The sequence below is a fragment of the Ptychodera flava genome, chromosome 15, assembly GCF_041260155.1.
Source record: "Ptychodera flava strain L36383 chromosome 15, AS_Pfla_20210202, whole genome shotgun sequence".
Lineage (NCBI taxonomy): Eukaryota > Metazoa > Hemichordata > Enteropneusta > Ptychoderidae > Ptychodera > Ptychodera flava.
In genome coordinates, this window is record NC_091942.1 from 7,751,567 (window position 1) to 7,777,652 (window position 26,086).

At 38.5% G+C, this 26,086-nt stretch overlaps 1 long non-coding RNA gene across 1 annotated transcript in view; it reads right to left on the minus strand.

The window, feature by feature from the left end:
* LOC139151069 (uncharacterized) overlaps window positions 1-16,839 on the minus strand; it is a 72,077-nt gene extending 55,238 nt beyond the window's left edge. The window contains exon 1 of the long non-coding RNA XR_011556336.1: window positions 16,149-16,839. This is a non-coding gene — a long non-coding RNA (uncharacterized lncRNA). The remainder of the gene's footprint in view (window positions 1-16,148) is intronic.
* Window positions 16,840-26,086: the final 9,247 nt, after the last annotated feature.

Genomic DNA, 26,086 nt, shown 5'->3' on the forward strand with positions numbered 1-26,086 from the left:
GTTGGTTTTTTTTTTTTTTTTTTTTTATTTATTTATTTATTTGCACAAAATGATACATAAAACACCACAAAATGAACAAAATTGTGCATGGATTACACAGAAAAGTCGAAAGACTTATTTCCACTGTGGTCCATATTAACAAAAGACTAACAAAAAAATGGAAAAAGTACAAAGTGAGAAATCCGACAACAGAGAGTAAAACAAGCACTTCCAAAAATAAGTTAAACGGACTAAAACCCTCTGCAAATCACACCAAAGATTAAATGAAATCTCTCCTGACACGTTCGACATAAGAATCTTGCAAATGACGTTTTAACTTTTTTTTAAAATTGTAATTGGAATCAATATTCCTTATACTACGTGGAAGGCAATTCCATAACTGCGAAGCTGAGTACTGAAAACTTGTTTGAAATAATTTAGCTCCTCCTGGGATAAAAACTGAGTTATTGCCAGAACGTGTATTATAATTGTGTACATTTGTCTGGTAATAAAATTTGACGCTAGGTAGGATGGAGCTTTACCCCTTATTATTTTATGCATGAGATTCAGTTTCAGATATGACACTCTTTGCTCTACACAAAGCCACCCAAGTTTTTCAAAGTGAGCTGGCCCAATATGTTCCCTGGGGTGCATATCTAGAACAAACCTTATTATTTTATTTGTTGTTTGTAGTCTATGTTTACTGCCAACCTTCAAACCTTGATACCAGTAGGCACAGGCATAATCAAAATGACAATTAATGAGACTGTTGGCAAGAAGTATACGTGTTTTCCTATCCAAAAAGTGACGTTTGCGAAACAAAAAACTTAAGACGAATGTTTGCCTTCTGAATTATTTGTGTGGCCATACTCTCTCCTGATAGTGTTTGATCCAGATCGGCACCCAAATAATTAACGATGTCCTTGGCGATGACATTGGTATCGTTACAGACTATTTCCAGCTTAGACTGTTCTTTTAAGAAATGATTCGAGCCAAAAAGAATTGACTCAGTTTTACCAAGATGTAAAGTCAATTTGTTATCCACTAACCATTCATTCAAACTTTGCAATTCTAAGCTTAGTTCGTTTTGTATTTTACCAATATCCTTGTCAGAGACCATCAGTGCTGAGTCATCAGCATACAAAAGAAGTTTACAATTTACAGCAGAACACATGTCATTAACATATATTGAAAATAGAATCGGACCCAGTATCGATCCTTGAGGCACCCCACAATTAATCTGATTAAATAATGACATATGATTATTTACGGTGACCACTTGCTGTCTGCCAGTCAGATAAGAACTGAACCAACGAACAGCTTTTGACTAAGGCCTAACGCTTTAAGCTTATCTAATAAGATCGTATGATCCACGGTATCAAATGCCTTCTGAAGGTCGATAAGCACCATCCCTGTTCGTTTACCCTGGTCAATCTGGTGTTTAATGTGATCAGTGATGTAAATCAAGCATGTATCAGTAGAGTACCCTGGTCGAAATCCTGATTGAAATTCATACAGTAAGTTGTTTTTCAAAAGGTACTCTTCTAGCTGGTCATAAATTATTCTCTCCAGAACTTTAGAAACAATGCTTGTAATCGAAACTGGCCGATAATTACCTTCAAAAGTTTTGTCATTCTTTTTGTAAACTGGGACAACTTTGGCATTTTTAAATCATTCGGAACAACTTGTTGATGAATTGATAAATTAATAACATGAGTTAAACATGGTTTAAGTCTTTGATGTCAAATTAGACAGTGTTTTCCGTTTCAGCTACATGCATGCACATACACGAGATAGCCCATCATCAAAGCTTCAACAAAGTGGATAAACTAAAATCAAGCTTTCTTGTATTAAACTGAACAATAGTGATGTGATAATCCTCCGAGTGATGAACTTTTATTCACTTATCATTCAAAAATTAAGTGTGGGTCATATGTCTCGGATGGAAGTTCATTAAACATACAAATTAGCAATTGGCTGATATACAAATGCTATATAACTTCCAATAAATATATAATTGTTATCTTCACAAGTTTCGTAAATTTTGGTCCAGTCAATCCAGCCATATGTCCATAATTATGATAGTTCATCAAATATGCAAATTAGCAATTAACATTCACCTCACCCTTTAACATCTTTCACTTCTAGTGGCATCAATATTTGTGGCACATTTCATTTAATTTTGTGCGGCCGTTCTCAATATATCATTTTTTTTCTAAAACCACCTACTCTGCGAATAAGTATATATATGCAAGACACGCCCACCAAAAACTAAGTTCTTGCCACACAAACGAAATCAACGTACCAATTTTGTTTCGATCCAATAAGCCGTTTTTGAGATATCGCGCTAAAAGACAGACAGTCATACAGAAATCGGTACGACATCGCACTTGAGATAAAATTGATCTCTGCAGTGCGAACCATACATCGGTGAAAATCCACGCCAACTGCATTGCATTTCCCTCATGTAAAGAGAAAAAATTCCGGCCGATCTTAGCTTAGCTGTACCTATGAATGACCTTGACACCACAGAGTGCTGCCGTACACTCAGCAACATATCCCTGCAGAGAAAACAGTCGACAATTTAGCAGTGCTCAACATTCAAGTCTGTTCAAATATAGTTCTTACTTTTCCCTCAGGTAACATTCTAACAAATTGCTCAGTGATGCTCCCGCTTCTCAAATATCACTAATTATTTATTGACTCATGACATTTCGCATTATTGGTGTGATGCAGTGGCCAAGGACACGTGCCTTTTTAGCATGTCGAGAGAGTCTCTTATCAAGTGTCATTAAAGCGAGAAGAAAGCTACATGTATGACAAATAGACAAATGATTGTGCGATATAAATTACCTTCAAGAACACACTCAAATACTATTCGATGAGTTGAAATATCGCGAGAAAGGTGATGTCATGAAGCAAACACTCGTCATTGCGAAAATCAAAATCTTGTAATTACGAGAATCAAAATTTCATAAATGCGAGAATATAAAACTCGCAATTGCGGGATATTTTTACAAATGTGGCACGGATACCGCTTTCATCAATCAAGACATGTATGTCCTTATGGAAATCAATACTATAGAATACAAAACAGAATGCGTTTCCACATACCTTTTCCGGTTAAGCGACATGAAAACGGGGCAGTTTTTTTTCAATTTGAGAGGTCTGACTAGTTCTGAACTGCGTTTTAATTTAAAATGCCGTGCCGGGTGTTTCAGATTTCCAGGCATGATATATTCTCCTTTCTAATAATTTAACTCTGATCAGTTGCATGTTCAATTACCGCTGTGATATTCAACACTAATAAAATTACACCGAACGCCGACGTTTGCACAACAGGGCAAGAATGATTGACTTCAAGCTCAGTTGCCTTGGAAACGGACGAACTTTAATAACGATTGAGCCAAATGTGACGCCTTATGGTATTCGTAACTGAGAGGTATCTGTCGGCTAATATTCATTGCGAGCATAACATTTTAAACACATTCACACTTTTTTGAAACAAACATAGACTATATATTTTGATCCAAAATGAATTTTTTAATCAGGGATAAGCGTCTAAATCTACTGATTCGATTAGCAAACTACCTTAAATTTATGCCTACTGAATCGAGTGTCACAAATGCATCGTCTCTGCTAACACTGATAAAAAATGTTTTTAATGTTCATACACTTGTCGGTGAAAATGTCATTTTCACGAAAACTTTGAAAACGTTAGCAGTGAAGCATCGTGGGACTTTGCGTGTCAGAAAATGTCTCCGACATGCAACCTTTCTCCTCAACAAAATTATCAGAGCATTCAGCATCAAATGTTCATTCGCCACAAGATCAGAAGCAGATACGCATAGCCAAAGCAAAAGATTAATAAATCTTGAAAACGCGGAATTATTTACTGAAGCGCGAAAAGTCGTTTTAATAGGTGCGATAACGTCTCGTTGTCTCCCCATTTATTTCCAATACCCGTATCTTCATTTAAATGCGTTTTGGAAGAGCTTGTAATACTTCACGGGGATCATGCATTCATTTCACGGGTAGGTGGGCGTATCTGTCACCGCTCCACCGGACGTTTCAACCATTCAAATTTATGATCAGGCGTAATACTAAACTTCCACCATATTGTGCGTGGATGAGATTTGTAATCCTGCAATCCTTTCTTCAATGTCTCTGTTTTCCTTTGAAATTAATGCTGTGACTGTTTCTCCTACTTTCTCTTCATCACGTGGCGGAAACAAGAAAGGAATGCCCCATACACCAGTTCACGAAAGGATACGTATATAATCACGGTCGATTTAAGCGACAACATATTTCGACATGGTCATTTTTAAAGCCTCGACTAATTTGCTCACGTTTTCCCAGGACTTTGTCAACGGCAGGTCGAAAGAATTCTACAAATCTTGGGTGCCATTTTCCGGCCCGGACATGAAACTTTTCCTTGCATGATAGAACGAGACAAAATCACATTTTAAATCTATTAATCCCGTGCCATCGTGAAAAGTTTGCCCCCAAATTTGTAAAATTGGGGTATTTTACACGTTCTGACGAAAAAACAGTACCTTTTTCAAGTAATGAGACTTACATAAGAAAATCAATGGATGAAACTAGATTTAGTCTATTGAAAATGCCTCGCGTTTTAGTGTTTTTCAAATGTATCACACACAAAGGAAATAGTTCAGTCTGATGTATCTCTTTTTACCGTTCACTGGCATTTTCATTGAAATAGGTAATCCGCCGAGACTCGTGCGATCTTTTGCAATCATAGATATTTTCCCGCTTCTTCATGCAGAAAGAAGATTAAAGATTAATGCTCGTCCTCGTATTTGCATGTTCACGGTATAATGAACACTGTGATTTGAACGAAAGCGGATATCATTTTTCCACTATCAAAATGCTAATGGGCTGGAGGTGCCTTTTGGGACGAATTCGTCGGCAGTGGAACGTGAACGGAAATTACAGTAGGCGTTGTCACTGAATGCTACACGAGGAAGTGTTCTTTGCTCGCAGATGACAGGGCCGCGCCTTCAGAATTGAGAAACGCTGACAAGTCAGTAAGGGGACGTAGATAGTTAAAACACGAGCATGAGCAACGAAACTATGAGTGCGTGTCTTTAAAGCCCCTTCTACCTAGCGGAAAGTGCGAAATTACAGCCAATTGACGATTTGAACTCTCCAATACCCAAACCCTTCAGCGCCCTAAGATATCATGGGACTGAGCCCAAAGACGATAAACTGCTGAAAGTAGACAGTTGGGAATTTGAACTGCCGACAGTTTTTGGACAACAAACATTTTCAAAACAGAATCTGGACAGTAATTGATATCCACGACCCTTACCGTAAGATTTTTAAAGTTTCGTTGGGAAAAATCAAAAGGCGGTGTATGTCTTCAGTTGCTCGTGTCCCATTTTCTTGTTTACAAACAATCACTAACATGACATTAATAGTTCTATTCATTATATGACGGGTTACCACGCTGCAAAACTAAAACTGGCTAAAGCGCAGCGTATAGAAAACCTTTAATAAGTTGATCGGCCGAAACTCATCGTGTTGTTATTTAATCATTTCTGAACAGCATATCAGCTACACATACTTACTAGTAAGGTGATGTCAATAATGACAATCTACCAATTAGACATAACTTTCCGAGCCGCTGCACAAAAAAATCCGAATCGAAGTCTGATAATAGAGACCTTTGGTGAACAGGCATTTTGTGCTGACAATTTACCAACTTTTGCAAAAAAACAGAAAGCAAAAGTTCTTCTTATAGCAGCTTCGTGGGCGAATCATGGATACAATTTTATACAATAATTTAAAACAAGATATTCAAAATTGAAAATCTTTCTCTTCATAGGGTAATTCTTTTGCCAGTCAGTGAATCCTAGTATTTTACGCTACTCATCCGATGGTTTACTTCGTCCTGATGCAACTATATTGTACACTTATATATTCATGATGTGAAAATTCTATAAATATTGTAATCACGCGTCTCCGACCAGCCGCTGTTTTTATTATCTCTGCTCTCTGCCTGTGTGAAGTCAATTCTCTTTCAATACTCTTTTTTTTTAAATCAACACGCTTGCCGTCAAAGCCAGGATCTACCTTTGCTGGACTTGCATCCTAGTGGTTTCTCAATGTATTATTTTTACCGCCGCCATATTGGCTGTGGATCTCTTTCAATAAAAAGTGCATCACCCCTTTTTTGCCATTCAGAACCTGAATGTGTGAAACTTATGCCTTCTGAGCCAACAGAGAAAACATTCAACTTTGATGCACGTTCTTATCGTCTTCCATCAGGCGAAAAACAACCAATAGATTTTGAATTTAATGCATATACGCCCCCGAGTCAACAGTTGACCGTGGCCAGTAAATTCTGTACAGCCTGATGTATTTGTGTCTGTGTGTGTGTCTGTGTGTGTCTGTGTGTGTGTCTGTGTGGTGAAAGTTAGAATGCCACATACAACAATATTTAAAACCACTGACATCTTGATTTAGTCCTTCACCAACTTGAACCAGGTGTTTTGCGTCATAAAATAATCCCTAGACAAGAAAGGCCTGGCATTGTTATGTTCGTTTTATATTGTACCTCTAATATTTTACAGACAGAAAAAATCTAGCGGCAGTGTTTCTCATATATCATCCTGATGGTCATGTCAGTTCATTCTCATTATGATTTTTTTTCAGTTTAATGGAATGCCTTTGTAGGGATAGGGCATTTTGCGTGAAGATTTCAACAGACGTTTTCACGCAGCGATCAAAGAATGGTGTTAACACTTTCCTGGTCTCGATGACCACTCGGTATCGAAGGGAAACTTTTGTTCACATCACAAATGACGTCACTGCGATGGTTGTTAAATGTTTTGCTGCCCTATAGAGCACGTTTTGTGGCCAATCCTACCGGAATTCGACGCCTTTACAACTACAATTCCAGAATGAAACAAGATTAGTGCCATTACAGCAATATTGCTTGTTGGATGAAAGCCATGCAAAGATTGCGCTGATTACTAGATGACGTCAACCTTCTGATCTGGGCATGCGTAGTTTCGACGACAGAGTATCAATTTATTCAAGTGTGAGTATCAGTTCTTTTGGAGCAAAACCGCCAACGGTAGTCTAGATGAATAACGGGTCTGGTATCTGCTAATACAAAACTGGGGTAATTACAAATTGATTACATGGAGGTAGTGGTATTACATGAATTGGCTGTACAGGCAAACTTGCACAATATTTGAAGTTAATTTAGCGTGGAAATGAAAGGTCTGCTTCGGTGAGTTCTGATACTTCCTCGCAAAAATCGATAACGACTTCGCCATGTCTGTGGTGACGCTGATTTTCACTGATTTTTTTCCTCCATGACGATCGATAATTAGGAATACTCAACACATCTAATCAAGCGTCGTGTATGCCACGTTTCCATGTGCGATTACATCGACAAGATTGACAGTCGTCACCAATGAGTCATAGCCAAGCACCGTGACGGTAGCTAGAAAATGCTTCCTGGAGCATCGGGGGAAAAAAACTTTTGTGTGGAATCTTTTCTGTCGGAATTATGGCCGGTGCAAAGCACAGGCTTGCAGGAACAGACACAATAAAGGGTCGCTAACAATCATAAGATCACAGACAAATATAAGGACAGACTTTCTATTTGTCTGTGATAAGATGTACGTGCGCACACTTGTCACGTATTTCATGCTTCCTGATCTGACTCGTACAAACCAATCAGTTAAATTTACACATATATGGCCTGTCAACTTACTAGTTTAAAGGCAAAGTGGGAGCTACATTTCAGAATGTATCGAAATGAGTACATTTGCATATTGAAGCCAGAGTGTTCATTGTGTGCAATAATAGCCTTCACAGACGTCTGCTATACTCTTGACGTCATTCAATTGCGTCTATAGTTATAGAGTCTATAGTTATATATCAAAGTGCGATCATAGGTAAGTTATTTTGGAGGGTGTCGTGCAATTTTAAAGGAAATCCATTAAGGTATCTATGAGAAATACATCACCTTGAAACCACATTGGATTAGATATCCAAACCATTTGATATTGTCAGTTGCTTTGATCTCTTTAGCGGTTTATTTAGTGTATGTATATTAGTCACGGTATAGTGTCTTTGGCACCTGTTTTCAATGACACCGCTCAAGGAAAATAAAATTATAAATTATTGTCGATTCGAAGTCCCAATGCAGCACATGCAAGAGTGACGTAAGTCAAAAACCATGACTAAATCGGGGCTTCTTTCTCTAGATCTCTAAGTATTCATAGCAAACTAATGTGTCAGTTAACAACGTTCCCACATCGCAAATCAAAGACTTAAACTGTTGTTCAAACTTCCTTCCAGCAAACTTTCAGCCGTAGCTTACTGTCTTTGAAAATTAAGAATAAAACTCTGGGGTCATCTTGCAAATGCCCAACATTAACCGATATTTGAAATTCAAAATGGCTGCCATCCCTATGTTATCTCGGGGGAGGGGGGGATAAAATTCAAGATTTTCGCAAAACTATTAAGTCGGCGAAAACTTTATTTACTTCAAAGACTTCATGACGAGCCCATAATGTGGTAGATAAATAAGAATATTGTTATTGAGAGTCCCAATTTCTAACTCAGAGGCGCATTCTACCGAAGTTCGGAACACAACTGTTGATTTTCAAATAAATTTATCATCAACTTATATTGACCTTATGGGGTGCAACGACAGAAAGACTGACATAGACGGGATGTAGACATTGTGGCGATGAAATTTATCAGTGTGGCCGTGTTTCTCTCGCCTGACAGACTGTAACACTATAGCTGTCTCGCTATAAACCTTTGAAGTGATTCTGACGATTCACAGGCAAGGGCAATCTAGAACTTCCGATAGAACGAGAGCCACACAATCTCCTTAGCCGTTCAGAACGGACTTAACAGCCTCCTTGAGAATGCTTAGTCGTCGTTAAAACGCTTTATTGCCCATTAGGTCGGTCATTCCGGTCTAAATGTCCGTTGAATTAGATTGATTCGAGCCAGCACATCATTCATGAACGAACTCGCGACAGGTCACTCTCGCAGACATGCAGATATAGAACCACCGCGCTCAGGTCTAACTGCAAATGGTGCCGTGTGTTCTGAGAAAGAGTCACGTGATGTTGCTATCCTAACTCTTTATCGGGTTTCGCGACAGAAGTAATCCTTGCCTTCAAGGAAACGCGCTAAAATGCATTTATTTTTTTCGGATATGGCTGACGTTCGACTGAGACTCATAAATCAATGCAACAAATCTTAGAGCTTTAGTGTCCTCAGATCACGAAGTGCCAAAATTACCACGCTGTCATTTTTCCATTTTGATGGATGGGGTTAGTCAGATTACACAACAACCTACCCTGATATGGAGTATGAACTAAGCCCTCACAGAGATACATAAACATGTTTTTGATACACCGACGATTTACCATGTATGTTTCCATCACGTATACGTTTTCAAGTTGAAGGTATCTGGACACGTGACATTTCAATATTTTTCGTATGGTATAGGGGCTTTCCGGCAAAATGTACATTGGGAACTGTAAACGCATCAGAAAAGTCTGACAGCGCACTTCAAAATGTACCCCCCCCCCCCATCTAAGAAAAAATTAATGATTTGCTGTTGTGATTGAAGTGACCTATATTTCTTTTAACGTGGTTCGCGCGTCGAAAATAAAAGACCTAAAGTTTTGCTCAAAATTTCCTCAAACAAGCTTTAAGTCATTCTCTTTCAAAATCATGAATAAAAATCGAGGGTCACCGTGGAAATATTGGTACCAGAGAAACAAATTATCCAATATTTACCGATATTTGAAATTCAAAATGGCTGCCATCCCTCTAACTCATTGGAAGAAGAAAAAATTCCCGATTTTCATAAAACTAGGCCGATGAAAAACTTGATTTACTCCATAAGCGTCAAAATAAGTCCAAAAAGAAGTAGGCCAAAAAGAATACTACAAATGTTTGAGAGTCAGCATGTTCGTCCCCCAGGCGCATTCTAGCTTCAGAGATAGTGAACGAAGCCAGAATACTATAAGTCTTCATCTAGCCTGCTAAAGAGACAGTAGCTGAAACTTTTGATGTATTTTACTGTTTCTGCTTTTCATGTCTATAACATGTTTTGTACAACTCACCGAGGAATCGATATATTCGGCTTGACAGCTCAGCTTGTTCTTTTTGACATGTGAATATCAGTCCGGACTCAAATTCAAAAGTAACCAATAACGGCACATTTTATGTGCAGTGAGGCTATGCTGGTAAGCTAAACACTGGGTGTTTAAACATGCTTTGGGGAGTAGAATAAGGAGTTCCCCTTGTCATTATAATATCAAAGAAAATAGCAAAAAATGCCAATAACAATTACAAATGCTGTCCCTTTAAACCTAATAAAGTATTGCATAACTGCTCAACATTATCCATTGCGGTTATACTTCATTGCCATTGTAGGTGCAACCAAAAAAAAAAAACCCAAACAAACCGAAATTGCTGCCGCATGGAAGGTTGGGTCCGTGTTTCTTTAGATGCTGCGTAAAGTTGATCACAGCCGTCCGATATGACATGGACAAGGTCTGTTGATCATAAAGGCAGGGTCGGGCTCTGGCAAACTAAAATGATCGGTTTATAATATTGTAGAATACATCGGTCATTTCTGTACAATTACTGGCGATTGTTCACAAATTATCTATGGACGCTGAGCCAGCTAACGACGGTTTGTCGACAGAGTAGTTTCTTTGTAACCTGGCATTCAAAATTTACCCTTTGAGCGCTGTAATTTTTTCGCGCCAAAAGTTTAGTGCAACATTTTACCAATTTTGACCATCTTTTATGAATTTTTTTGTAATAATTTTGATAATTTTGGACCAAATGGCCATTACATTTCATTTGCTACAGTTTTTTCTCAAAATTTTGGCGAAAATCTGAGAAAAATTGGCAGAGGGTTTATTTTATAAAGGGGACGAAAACAGACTTTGGCGCAAAGGGTCAGCTCGAAAATGAACCAACAGACCGTCGAAACCGACCATTACTGATGTTTGTCCAGACAATTATTGTGCCGCAAAGAGTCAAGGAGACCGGGTAGGTTTGTTGAGCGAATTTGTTTGCTTAATCGAGATCGACGTTCTCAATGCACAGATGTAGTATTTTCTAGTATCAGTACAGGGTCGAGATCAAACAATCCGGTAACTCCCACCTAAGAGGCTGTTTAGTTGAAGAGTCAGCTAGCGTAATGTATTGGAGTAGCACGTATGGATGTTTATGAACGCTCTTCTGAAGAGCGGCAATGTCCCGCATGTGTTGGAAATTCACAAATCACGCACAGCTGTTTCTTAAGGAAAAGTAATCAACACCAAGCTCGAGGAGCTGCCGCGGGAATTGAAAATACGAACACTTTGTACATATAAATATACAACGGTACGATTGTAGATATTCTTAAGGCATTCATCGGTGATGACTTTTAAGATAGCCTAGGTTCTTATATTTGAGACTTGTTTCATGTCTCATTCGGCGTATCGTCTGTGAGTTTCAGTTCCGATATCGTTATTTAACTCTTATATGCATGCTTTCTCACTGCAATACCAGGTGTGTATACTTTCTCACTGCAATACCAGGTGTGTATACTTTCTCACTGCAATACCAGGTGTCTTGGTAATAAGAATTGAATTCAATGTATGATCGGTTGGGATTACTGATAAATATATTTCTGCGGATAGAACCGTGGTATTATTAGCGTTTACAATTCTCTACTTCAATGTATTTAACCTTTCGCCATCATTCTCGCTCCTCCGTTGGGAAAATCACAAGGCGTGTAAATCAGCCGGCTAAGAAGCTAGCTTCCGTCTTGTTTGGCCAGTGGGACACTCACAAATCCTGTGAATCACAATTATAGGAAAGGTATATTTTACACTGGCACCTATACTAGTGGCTATTTTCGAGAATGATGGCTTTAACAGACTTTTCGTTGTATGATATAAAGAAACATTAAGCTATACTTCTTATACAACCATGAGTAATGCAGTTATACGAGACAGTCTTTTCTCACCTGTCGCGGACAAACAGCTGTCTATAAAATTCACAGAGCTTCGACTATTATAATTTCATTTTAGCTAATTCTGTTTGAGCGTGACTCTCATGCGAAAATACTATCATTTTTTACAAGTGACAAATGGGCCCATTGTGGCTTTTTTTTTTTTTTTTTTTTTTTTTTTTTGTCATTTCTTAATCAATCACTTTAACGACTGCATTCAGAAGGGCAATTTGCAAACGGCATTTCTGCAGGGCGGTCGGAAACGTTCCGCTTGCGTGCCGGGCTTGCAAGATTTCCAGGTCTTTTACCACGTCACCGTACCGGTAGGTCTTGCCGGTACTGGGACGTCTTATTTTTATCCAGAGAACGTGTTTGAACTGAATATCTGCCGTGGGTCTCAATACTTGCAGACACGGAATTTTACAACGTGTGCATTAAAATATTTCCATCTAGAGAACTAATTTCAGCAAACCGCATAATTACGACTAATTTTGTACTTAGGAGGCCTCCAGTAAATGACAGCCGAAAGAATTATAGCAATGCTATAATGATCCGAACCCACAAGCGCAGTCTCTTCGACACGCCGTCATGGATACCGTAACCGTAGAAACCGTGCTGACAGAAGCACGTTGAAATTGTAGTGGTCGGCGTTGGATTCAGCTGATGGTGAATTCTGAGAGGCTTGCCGACAGAGAAAATCCAATGTATAAATGCTATTTGCCAACTGTTATAGAAAACTTACCTTCTTCGGCGCATTAAAGGTCCAGGGGAGGTTCATGCTGCCATTCTCAGGGTACAAAATGGCAATATGGTCGTTTAATAATATCTGTTGGCCGCTTTTAATGGAAACGTAGAAGCTAACGTATGCGAGTCCTAAACCCATGCACACAGAGGTATTTTATCTACTGATGAAAATAGCTGATGGCCTGATGGAAAACTTAAACCGTGAATGCAGTTCCGTGGGAATGCATGTCCCTAGATTCATTAAAAACTTAAGTTAAAGGGCGACGAATTCGGACGCGCACACGCTTTAGAACATTTCTGCGCAGATTTTACTCCAGCCTGCCGCAAATGGGTTATTTTGTAGTGCATGTATTTAACATCACCTGTCATTGTTGAAATTGCGCTTTTACCTAATTTTTGACCAGTCTCTTAGAAATACATGTGACCTTAACCTTGTCATATTTTGACCCCCTAGGAAGCTGGTTTTTATTCAATATGAGCGCAAAATTAACATTTCTCTCCCATTTACATGGCGCATATTACCCATTCACCTGGAGATATTGTAAAAAGAAGCATGGTGACACCCTTTTATTAAAAGTGTAAACTAAATGGTATTATGTCAGGATTTTATTCGCCAAGTTTGGTCAAAATGACACCATTCAAAGCGACAGGAAGAAAGTTCGAAAATTATGTAGTGATATAATTTCGATATCGTCATTTTGTAATCGATACTTATGTTAAAATTCTTTACAAACATCATGAAAACTATACATTCGATAAATATGGATCTTAAGTCTTGGTATTTATTAAAATTAACTCATTTGCTAAGCGTTTTATAATTGCTTTCTTTAGTTAAGTGAATTATATCATTTTTATTTATTTCTAACGACGCCATTTTAACGTCCGTTTCCATGGAAACGAGCGTGGTGACCCCCCATTTTTTATTTCATTTTTGCACTTGCACAACTTCCAAGAATATTTGTGCAAAGTTTCAAGAAAATGACACCACAACCTAATTTGACGTAATTCGTAGTACTTCACCTTAATGAGAAAGCCTCGAAGGTGTATATATGTGTGTTTCTGGAAGATTGTGTATGTTACACACACCTAGAAAAGTAAGATGAACTTATTCCAACATCGTGCAAACGAAGACATGCTAGCAACAGCGACTAAAACGGCGTGATGGCGGAAGCTACACATCATTATTCTCGGCTTCAGGTGACCTCCCATTTTGCACTCTGAGTAACAGTTCCATTCATCCATCCGTCCATCCTCCGTCCGCCCGTGCGTCCGTGCGTCCGTCCGTCCATTCATCCATCCGTCCATCCATCTATCTATCTGTCTATCTATCTGTTTGTCTCTATGTATATATATATATATATATATATATATATATATATATATATATATATATATATATATATATATATATATATATATATATATATATATATATATATATCCCGCACAAACAAGAGTGTCAACCAATGAAATCCACAAGTACACATATGTCCTCGTGGATTTACAGTGCTGACGCCAAAAAGATCGTTATAACAATGACAAATTACTAATTAATTCAAATACAAGGAAATAATGTATGTTAATTAAATTTCATGCATCTTGTAATCTTCAGTGGATATATATATATATATATATATATATATATATATATATATATATATATATATATATATATATATATATATATATATATATATATATATATATATCGTGAGAAATATCTTCACAGGGCTAAGAAGAAACGGTGCTCATTAGCAGAGTTTTACGAACTTCACCGATGCAGATAACCTGATTCAACCGACTGTCTTGGTGTTCGAACTTCCTGTCTTTTGTTTTGTTTGGTGAATCCAGGATAAGTGGTAGAGGAGTTCGACAGGCAATGTTTATTCTCATGTCTGCATTTAGAGAGATTAGCTCCCAACGCTTGTTGAGGAGGCATTGTCTATCTACATTGATGATATGTATATATATAGCGTTTCAGTCAGGCACGGATTACATCTCTTTGTAGCATTTGTGTATTAACCTGGTAGGCACCCTTTAATTTCCACATATATTTTGACCATTCAGTACTACTAGCATGTTTCAAATGATTGAAAGAAAACCCATGGTAGGAATATCTTGCTTTGAAGATAATAAAACCAAAATAGCACTTACTGTTACCTTCACAGTAAGCACAACAGCCTTGTGAGTGGTGCTGCACACGGCAATTGCGGGAGTCAAGGGTCATGTTATGATTATCAGTGATTTGTTTTTTGCATGCTCCAATTACATACATACATACATACATACATACATACATACATACATACATACATACATACATACATACATACATACATACATACATACATACATACATACATACATACATACATACAAATACATACAAATACATATATTCATACAAACGTTCAAAAGCACAAACAAAATACAATGAAATTAAATGACATAATTTTTAACAGAAGATCATGATTTTGATATGTGGCATTTTGAATGTTTTAATGTATTTCAGCTGTCACTGAGGACATTGGGTGTTTACCAGCATTTCAGTTTACCGTCATTTCAGTTAAGTTCGGGCTTTGAAATCCCATCGGCATAGCGGCTATGACATTTCTATGTGTGAAGCCAAAGGAACGCCGAAGTAATATTGCATGATCAGTCATTGTTCCTGAAATATATAGCGTTGCTCGAATATCGATTGCGATACGCCGAGAAGTTATATCCGCATGCATTGTAGATTTATGCACCTAATATTTGCACAGCTGCTAGACGGCCAGCAAATTTAGTGGTGCATTTATTAATAATATGGACTTGCTTTGTATCGTGTACTATTTATACAATATAAAGGATATCATAAATATTAACATCATTTACCGCATCTAGACGAGCATGCGAGGCTAATGCCACGTAGATAGACAGCAATGCACTGTGGAACTACATGATGCGAATTACATTTGGGGTTAGACACTGATAAATGGTCCGTTGATGAACAAATTACCCCTTTGCTAAATATTCATAGCGGCGCATATTTAGCAGTTATAAGCGAACACGATGAGTACGGGTTATTAGGGTACAGAGGGACCTCGCCTATTTGTCTCGTACGAGTAATTACCAACGTCGATTATATACACAGAGGCGTGCTGGGGTAAATGTGCCACAAGAGTAGGAGAGATTTGAATGTCAGAGAATGAAACGTACACAAAACCAGCACGCAATTAAATGCCACCATGAAAGGTTATCTAGAGAATGATTGTGATGCTGTTCCCTGTAAGTGCATCCAAAGTCTATGGCAGTGGTGAGAAGAAAACGTGGCACGTCCTTGTCCCCTACGCATGGTCTGTACAAAGCAACGGACAAGGTCGGGAATTTGACAGTAAATCCTGCGGCATACGGTTACACTTACCTGCTACACCTGTGGTATACTGGATGAAACGTCGTGCAAAAATTCGACACTGATTGAATCTTCTTCCTGTGGTGAAAACAAAATATTACATCTCGCTGTTAACCCATGGGAAGCTTGCGTTAATCTCGCTGAGACGATGTGCCCGTTCCGTCTCAGTTGCAGCCTCCGCTGCAACCCTATCCAAAATTGTGGAACTCGACGCTCTCTGTGGTACAGACGGATGAAACAACCACGTATACCGTTTATCTGTTACTCGGTGTCGGGGAATACACTTCGAAACCAGGAAAACGCAACACGTGTATCCAGGTGAGGTGGAACTACTGGACGGAGGGAAACCCAGAATAGTGGTGATACATAGGGCAGTGGTTGAAATTCTCACTGTGACTAGCTGCGTCAAAACGGGGAAAGTATGAAGCAGGTGAAACCGGCAATGCGGCCGTTTCCTGGATTTCAAGCTTGAATGAGCCGATCAAATGTAAAGAAAGATATTAATCCGGAATTATTCTTTGTAAGTCCCGATAAACGAAGAGGCGCTTGCAAAACAACGTCTCTCTTCCAAGTTCTCCCGCAACTGAATAGACACTGCGTCAAATGACTGTGTAATAAGTAGGCCTGTATATGAAATACAAGCTGGACTCAGCGTGTGGTTGCATGTGACTTGCGTACTCAACAAAGCTTACGGTTCAGACTTGGCGCTGATGTGCGCAACCAACTCTGAATCTGGGTGACTCACGGAAGCTCGGCTTCCGAACATTGACTGTATGTTCTAGCTTAATTTCAGAGTCTTTATAATTGCGAGGGGGTTCTGCAGACGTTTTTTTTTCTTCAACTAAGAAACTGTAAAAACGCTCTCTCAAATAGCCTGGATGCCAGTAAAACTCTTGAGAGTACCCTGGAAGTTTACAGGAGGGCGGCTGCAGATAAGGGGGAAAAGTCATAAATATCTAACGATGTTATTGATTTTTTATTTAAATTTGATATGTCTTTCTACATTGACGGAAGTAGGATGTCCTTTGCGCATGTCCGATTTTACAGTGAACAAAGTATTATCTAACCGACGGTCCATCGTCGGTTTCTTGTCGGGGCCCTTTTTAGGTCGAGTTGTGATCTTGGGGAAATTGAACTGACCCTTCAGATTTTTGTTCGGATAATATTGGAAAATTCGGCTGACGCAACCGTGAGAGAGTATGATGTGTCAGGTGCAGAAAATGGAGAGGCTCTGACTTTGTCATTCTATTTGCACTCAAAATAACATATATGCTTAATAGCTGTGTGGGCGTCACGTTACACGAATGTTCGAGTGACGACATAAGCCCTTTAATTTCTCACGGCATACCGTGTATTTTTTCCCCCAAAACGGTCACTAAACGTCCAACGCGTACGGGGAGCATATTAAACCTCGACAAGAAGATATTACAGGTGATAAAACCTCGTGTTTTGTTTAGTACCAGAAACCTCTCTTCTCTGACTAGACACTCTTGAAGGAAATCCATACTTGTCTAACTATAGTGAGTCGCTAGAATAGTCACTCACGATAGGTTCTCTGCAACAAGAGTGTAGTCTCAGACGGCACTTAACCAATGGAGAAGATTCACATTTAAAACTAATTAGTAATTAGGGGCTATATAATTCCGTCCATTGATCAACAACTTTTTTTTAATCACGCAGAGGTAAACAAATACTACATAGGGTAAAACTTCGTCAAAACTAAAATATTCGGGCCATAAAGTGTATATGTTATTACAGCCACATTATCTCAACCCCCTTCTCAAGAAATCTTACTGTATGTATTGACCGCAGAGGTTCTTGGTCCACTCTTTACAGTATGTGCAAATAGTATCAGACTGCATAAGCTTATACGTCATGAGCGTTGTTTTTAATCGATTACGACTGATTTTTGTTCGATCTTGAATTCGTTTGGAAGCAATAACACGCAATGTGTCTACAGGCCAAATATTGTTGTTTAAACGGATAATAGAGTGTAAAACAGGGAATCTGGTTGATGTCCAAACGGATGTATACTCTTCATACTTTAGAAGTGGGTCTGTAATCGCACGCCTAACCTAGAGTTTAAATATCAGGATCATGTGTATCTTATGATAGACAGTATATATGAAGCCTGTACGTCAGTGACTGTGTTGTGTTTGTGTGTGTGCATGTCGTCGCGCGCCCATGAATTATTTGTATACACATACATCGTATCGATAACACACGTGAGAGACAAATAGAGGTAGGGAGCGATTATGAGTGCGTTTAGAAAATGTAGTACGTTACGCTTTGGAAAAGGAATGTGTGACTGTGTTAAGAAAGGCCACTTTCTCACCACTTCTCTCCAGTGTTGAGACTCTGCTACCATTCCCACCGCTACCGAGTGAGAATTTCTGGTTCTCACCAACATATGGTGAGAACGATTTTGGTAGCCTGAATCTCACCAGTAATGAGGAAAATTCTCATGCGAGACTTGCTCGCCGTAGTTAATATGGAGTCAAATAAAAAGTTAACAAAATATGTTAAACGGTCGCGTGAGGGCGCTATTTTAAATATGTGAGCTGTGTTTTTCAGAACAGCGTGACACGTCACAACACTTGCAAATTGCAAGTAATCATTTTGATTGGTTGTATTTCATGATTGATTGTTATTGATATCTTTGCCATCGACAAATTTCAAATGCTTCTAGCCGTAACTGCCCCCAAAACTGGAATATGGTTTGCCTATTTTATACACATAAGACTGTATTCATAAATACGGGGCGGGGGGGGGAGAGATTGAACTTGAAATCTTACGAGATCCCCCTCAATACTTTCAAAAACATTTTAATCTGTCTATATGATCGAGAGTTTCAATCAAAACTAAAACTTTGAAATCTTTTGTTTTTTAATGTGTACTTTTGCTCTTTGTTTCAACTCCGATCTCTTGCTTTACACCCTGTCATTTGAAATATTCAGTATTCAGCTTATAAATACAATCTGCATAAGTGATATATACACATATATTGCTGGGAGTTGCATTTACTAATATGAGTCTTGTTTGAGCGACGATATCATAAGGCATAATATTTTGTCGTAAATACTTTATCAGTACATGTATGTCACCACAGATCTTGACCATGAAGACGGCGAGTGGGTGTAAGTCCAGCCATGAATTGAAATTTTGATATACTACATAATCATACTCAGGTTGTCTTAGACAAACTTAACGCATTTCATTTGATTTTAAAAAATACGTCATTCATTGACAGACATTTCCTGTTTGTCTGATATTAGACAATTAACAGGCAACACTCAGGGAGTGTGCAAATTAATTTATTGGAGAGTTTTCAAAAGTTTCTAACAGTAATCTGTTTTATTTATCACAGATCGTTAAAATATTCCCTTCTACAGGCAACCTGTTTCCTAATAATAGAACGAAGTATGCTCTGCAAAATTCAATACAGCCTAAGTATACACAAGGGATTTACAATCTGCGATCAGTATCTAAAATTTATTATCAGACATCCATATTTCAGAAAGTATGAGTCCTATTCCTCTTCTGTTGTCTAAGTCATGTTTTAGTTTGTTTGTTTGGGTTTTTTTGTAAGGATGATTACGGCAGATTGCAGCTTCTTCCGTGTATCAATTGCATTCTACTCACAAACTATTCTGAAATGGCCAGGTGTTCTTCTTGTCAAACACAGCCTGTACAATATGTTTATTTTCATTGGTGAAGTTTTCAGTGATATTTGTTTATGTTGTTGTGTGTCAACGGTTTACTCCCCAAAACAAGTATTGAGCTTGTCAACTGTTGGTTTTACAGGCATAGTCAGCACTATGCCTGTACGGCAATTCAGTTGTTAAGATATTAATACTATATATACAGCTCGTGTTGAGAGAATGCTAAGTATTCACGACATGCTTCATGGAATAGAACAAGAAACTCTGGTTAAGGTAGAACGCGCCCCGGCGACAGATATTCTGACTCATAAACTTTTACAATTCTTTTCTGATCTACCACTTGTGGGGGTTCATTTTAAAGCTCTTGGTGTAAGAAAACTTTTAAACAGCTTAGTTTTTTCGAAAATCGAAAATTATATTTTTCTCCATAGAGTTAACACACGGATGGCGGCCATTTTGAATATGGGATATCCTTAAATCTTGGGTTATTTGTTTCTCTAGTACCAAAATTTGCACTTTGACCCCCCTCCTTCCTTGACTTTTATTCTTGATTTTGAAAGAGAATGGTGGAAAGAGTCCTTAAGAAAAGTGTGAGCAAAAGTTGAAGTAGTTCACTTTCGAGGCGCATACTATCTTAACACACAGAACAAAAGAAAGGAAGAGATGTCCACACATATAAAAATTGTAAGCATTCTGTACAGGCAGTGTTGACAAACTAATATTTGGTGTTCTGGCGTGCTTTAAGTTGTACGGAGACACTGTACCAGTACAACAAAAATACATTGCAGCTATGCATGGTCTCTTTAAATGATTTCAAATGTGTAAATATGTACTTCCACCTTGTCTTCCAAGATCAGTATTTTTTCACGAGGCATTCATTTGGTGCGACAGTGCATAAAATCAGAGTTTTGCTGACAGGGATAAAAGCTTACGATGATATATTAACGTAACTTTCGATCAATTTATTCAGCGATTGTCTCGTAAACACTGTTTTACGGTTACTCCAAACACGGCGAACTCTTTTTTTTTTTTTTTTTTTTTTTTTTGCAATGAACAAAATTTTTTTGACAAAAAAAAAAACCAGAACAGCAGACAAAGAAGCAAAAAAGAGACAAAGACAAAACTGGGAAACAAGAACAGAGTGGAAAGTGAAAAGTGGTCGCCTTTTCTCGACCTTTTTCAGCAAATTTAAAAAGCTGACTCTGTTCACCATTCAACACGGCGAACTCTTAACTCCAATTTGCTTACACAAACCGAGCACATTTTATTTCATTCCACCGTGTATATAACAGATCGTCAAATCATCTTTCCCTGGCGTCAAAATGCGGCTGGTGGCGCTCTGCAAACTCCAAAAATCCCGTCGGATGTTATTGTGGCTAATAAGAAAATTAACACAAAACTTTAATCATAATATCAATAGAGGGAATATAAAAACTATCAATATTAGAGCAGAGCATGATCAGAAAAATGCAAAGTTTGAGGAGCATATGCAAATCCTTAATGGAACCAGTTCCTACGCTATTGACAGTCACTGTTGCTGCAAAAATTCAACTTTCACTGACGGGGATAGGTCGCATTCACAAATACTGGGGAGGTGGATTTTAAAGGTTTGGACTGGGTATTGAGGGATCTGAAAATATTTTTGTTCCGTATTATTTGATATTTTCAGATTCTACATTTTGGTAGGTAATTCAATAAAATATGAATTCACCGTGTTATGTCGTCCAATGGCGAAAATGTTAATGATAAATGAAACGATGCATGGAATCATTTTGTAGCATTTCATGACTTTTATTTTGAAAAAGTCTGAAACAGTATGATGAATGCCATGTAAGACCGAGAGAAAAAATTGTGCTGTTCCGATAACCCGACATACCCTATTTTTTACCTGCCGACCCTAAACTTTTTAAAGCTACGTAAACACAGAAGTAAAAAAGAAAGAAAGAAAAAACCATTAAAATCACGCATTCATTACCTGGCATTTGATTTTTGCTTGAACGAGGATGTCTTTCATGTTTGTATTCCATTTAAAAGTATGATACGTTTTTTCTGGAAATGTTGTGGCCAGTTTTTGATCGACCTGAACCCCTGAAAAATGCATACTTAAAAATAAATTGGGGACAAAATCCCTGCCGACCGACCTACCCTATTTTTGAAAACATGTTATCGGAACAGCACAATTTATTTATTTTTTTTGCCTAACACTGGACAGAAGCTTCAACTATTGATATTTTTCAGTATTTCTATTTAATGTATCAAGTAAACTTTCTTGCCATCTCCCTTGAACATGTTTCATGAAATTGTCAGGACTTTCAGAATATGCCACAATGAGAGAAAACGTTTGGACAAAGAATAGCAACAAAATATTCTCCGATTAAATTCAAGGCGTCATTGGTATAAACAAAGTGGATCAGTTGAAATCAAGCGTCCAACTTGGACCGTAATTTACACAAGTCGTCAACTATTATCTTCATTTATTTGATGTGACAGTGCATGAAATCAGATTTTTGCTGACAAGACAAGACAAGAGCTTACTAAGATTTATTAAATTTACTTTCGATCAATTTATTTCAGCGATGGTCTCGTAAACACAATTTTACGGTTACTCCAAACACGATGAACTCTTAACTCCAATGTGCTTACACAAACCGAGTAGATTTTATTTCATACCACCGTGTAACAGATCGTCCAATCTTTCCCTGGCGACAGAGTGCGGTTGGTGACGCTAAGCTGCTAACTCCAAAATCCCGTTGGCTATAATCGTGGATAATAAGAAATTGAACACAAAACAATTCTCATAATAGGCAGAGAAGGATGCGTACAAAGTTGGAATATGTAGAGAATAGGGAAATGGGAGTCAATAACAGACAAATAGGCGTGCAATAAACGTTTCAAAATCTTTGTTACTTTTCACGATCAGTATAATTGTCAGAGAGCAGCCATTTATCGACCAGCGGCAATCGAGAGCAGTCGAATACAGTCGAATGAATTGTCAAATTTGAGTGTCGAATGTTGGAAAAACATCCCAAATGGATTTTGCTGTGCAATCCTCTGTAATACAAGGCATCTTTTTGCGGCGTTTATGTCGGTTACTGTGACCAGATTCCCTCAGAGGGACCCTGCTTTGACTCCTGTAGTATGCTGCCTGAACGGAACGTGAGGGTCCGCTGACATCAATTTGGAAGGAAATCCTGTGTTCTCCGTGAAACCCGGGCGGATGAATGTGGCGCCATCAAGCGACGGACAGTTGTTCATACTGATACCAAAACATTCTTTTTTTCAGTTGAGGCGGCGCTCAAACGTAGGATTAGGTTCTGATTTTCCATCCATCGTAGCATCTGTGTAATTTTTACACGACATTGCACCATGTATTGCAGTATCTGCGATTTAAATTTAATTTAAAATGAGTTGTAGGGTTAAAATGCAACTTTATTTGGGTTTCCGACAGGAGTCTATATTTCGACACTGGTAACTCTCCTGTCATACATTTTTTTCAAGTACTTCTCGCCTAACCTTCAATAATTTTCAGTGTTATCATAGCTAATCATGCCCAATACCATAAGGTACAGTACACTGTATATGATCGCGTTAATAACTAGCAGCCTTCCGTTCGCGGATGCCAGCCAATGTCGCAACTTTGAAACGCTTGATTTTGAATGTAATCAATTTATCAACTGTTGCTCTGAAAATTCCTTATTTAGAGCATACAGTGTTTCATGAATTCCTCACGGTGCATTTTATGTTATCTATTGCCTTCAAGTACAATTTGTTCCCGTTAGCATGTGTCTGTGAAGACCAAGCTAGATGCCCGACTGAGATATCGTAGAGGATATTATCGTTGTTAATATTGTCAATTGCGGACAGAAAAAAAACAAACATTTATGAATTATGTGTAAAGGTAAGGTTATCGCAAAACCAGTTCGTGTATAGCGCATATTTCGGTCGCTACGGGGAGAGACTAGTTTGAACGTTATTGGTATAGAGAAAATATTAACGGTTTAATGCTCGATCATCGCGCTGTTGCTAAACGGTTGTGTAAGTTTCGCAACGATCACGTGACACTACATCGGCATTGTCAGGCTATTTAAAGCATTGAGTAAATTTGATAAATGTTGATAAGATAGTTGGCGCAGCACAATAGACGAGCTCATGCGAGTTTTCCTGAGGCCTGTCAACCGAAGGTAACCCTGTACACGGGTATTACCCTCACGTGTATTGTACAGTACAGTGCTGATTGATTGGGTATACCCTTCTGCGGTTTGAAAGGTATCTGAACCAACGCCAGGCCTTACACATTGCACGGGTATTACATGCACGTGTTTTCTACAATGAAACACTATTGGCTGAACTGATTGGATGAGAGCTCCTATCAGCTGAAACGCGAATGTGTATCAGGCTTTCTGGAGTGTTCAACAACCACCAAGGTTCAATAGGTCACTGAGCTATGCCGATTTGTGGTTAGATCAACTTGAAAACGTCCAGATTTGCTCTACTGCAGGGTTTCATGTTGTCGTGATTTATAATATGAAAAATGCCATTATTCATATAAATCATGACAACGTGAAAGGAAAAGAAAATGAATCATTGCTATCGACCGGTCACAACACGCCCTGACCAGCTCATACAGTGGACTTTTGATATGCAAGCCTGAGGGAAACCGTAAGTAAGCCGTCATTATTTACGGCCGGGGTGGGGTGGGGGGAGTCCGGAGGAATTTCATCGGAAATTCCGAAATTTCGAGTAACCCCCCTGCCAACCATGATGAATTTGAGTAACCCCCTCTCTAACTCAGAACTTTTGACTGACCCCACTCGCTTAGAAAAGTTAAATACCAATACACGTACTTGTAAAAGTTGCAAAAATACAGCAATAGTAAAGACCTTACAAATCCTGATGTACCCTACCAGATCATCATCGGTTATCTTATAACGGTTAAAGGTATACTGTCACCTGTTCCAATTTTGCCACAGTTACCATGGAAAGAGAAAATCTAACCAATCACATATTTAAAGCGGGTAGCCGATTTTTAAAAACAGCGCCCTCACATTTGCATTTTGAATACCGAGGAACGCCCCTTTGACCATATATGGGCATATTTAGATTCAGGTGACTGTATACCTTTAAAGGTGAAACCAACAAAATAAAATTCTGAGTGACAACAAAATACAGATATTAAAGCTCACGCTATAACCAGTATCCGACTATATAGTAAGATTTGATGACAGTCCGTACAGCTGGTGATAAAACGAAAAGACATTCACAGATGTGATCGAAAAACTTGGAGTTGAACGATGCAACTGTAAAAATACACAACATTTGAAACACTCGAATACAATAAAGTTATATGAATCTTAATCGTCACTATGTAAAAGGTAGTGTTTGAGTTTTGTTTTGAATGCATGCCTTGTGGTGATCTGTTTGAGTGATGGGGGAAGGGAGTTCCAATGTGTAGCTGCCGAGTATCTGAATTGGTTTTGCGCCAGTGTGAGGCTATGCTGTGGATAAGGTAGTCTCCTGTGCTAGATAATCGGGTGGGATAAGAGTGTGAAGGGATGTGGAACTATTGTTGAACATCACGGGGGTAACGGTTGGATTTTAAATCATGGATGAATATGCCACAAGCGTACTTGCTAAGATCGAAAATATTCAAAATGCCAAGCTGAGGGAAAAGTGGTTTAGTATGGGCTGTACGTGAAATGTGAAAATGTGATGAGGCGGACCAGTTTCTTTTGCAAGCGAGAAAGCTGATTAATATGAGATGAATAAGTATTTCCCCAAATCTCAATGCAGTAACTGAGACGGGGAAGAATAAGTGTGTTGTAGAGAAGAATTAATATAGATCTGGGGACAAAATGACGAATATGTGATAGTATTCCGATTTTAGAGATGATTTTATTAGTTATGAATTTGAAAGTACAATGGGAGAACACGTGAGAGGCTGAGGGGGATTAGAGGGGGCTTTGCCTTATCTTGTTGCATGGAAAATTCTGGGAAATTCATGTGTGTAATGGTACAGTCCGGCGCAATCTGAGAGGTGTTTTGAACTTTTTTTTACTAAGTAATAAAACTGCTAGAACACCGCAAGGGGAGAGCACGAGAGGGGTTCCCCCCTCTCGTATCTAAAATTTTTCGATTTTTGTGACCCCCTCACATTCCTCAGAACCCCAGGCAGTAAATAATGACGGCTCCTTAATAACCCTCCAGTCGAGCAATGTGGGCGAAAATCTCACATCTTCTAAATTCTGCAGTTTCCCCTGCAGTTACGCGGCCTCCGATCTCGGTGAAGTA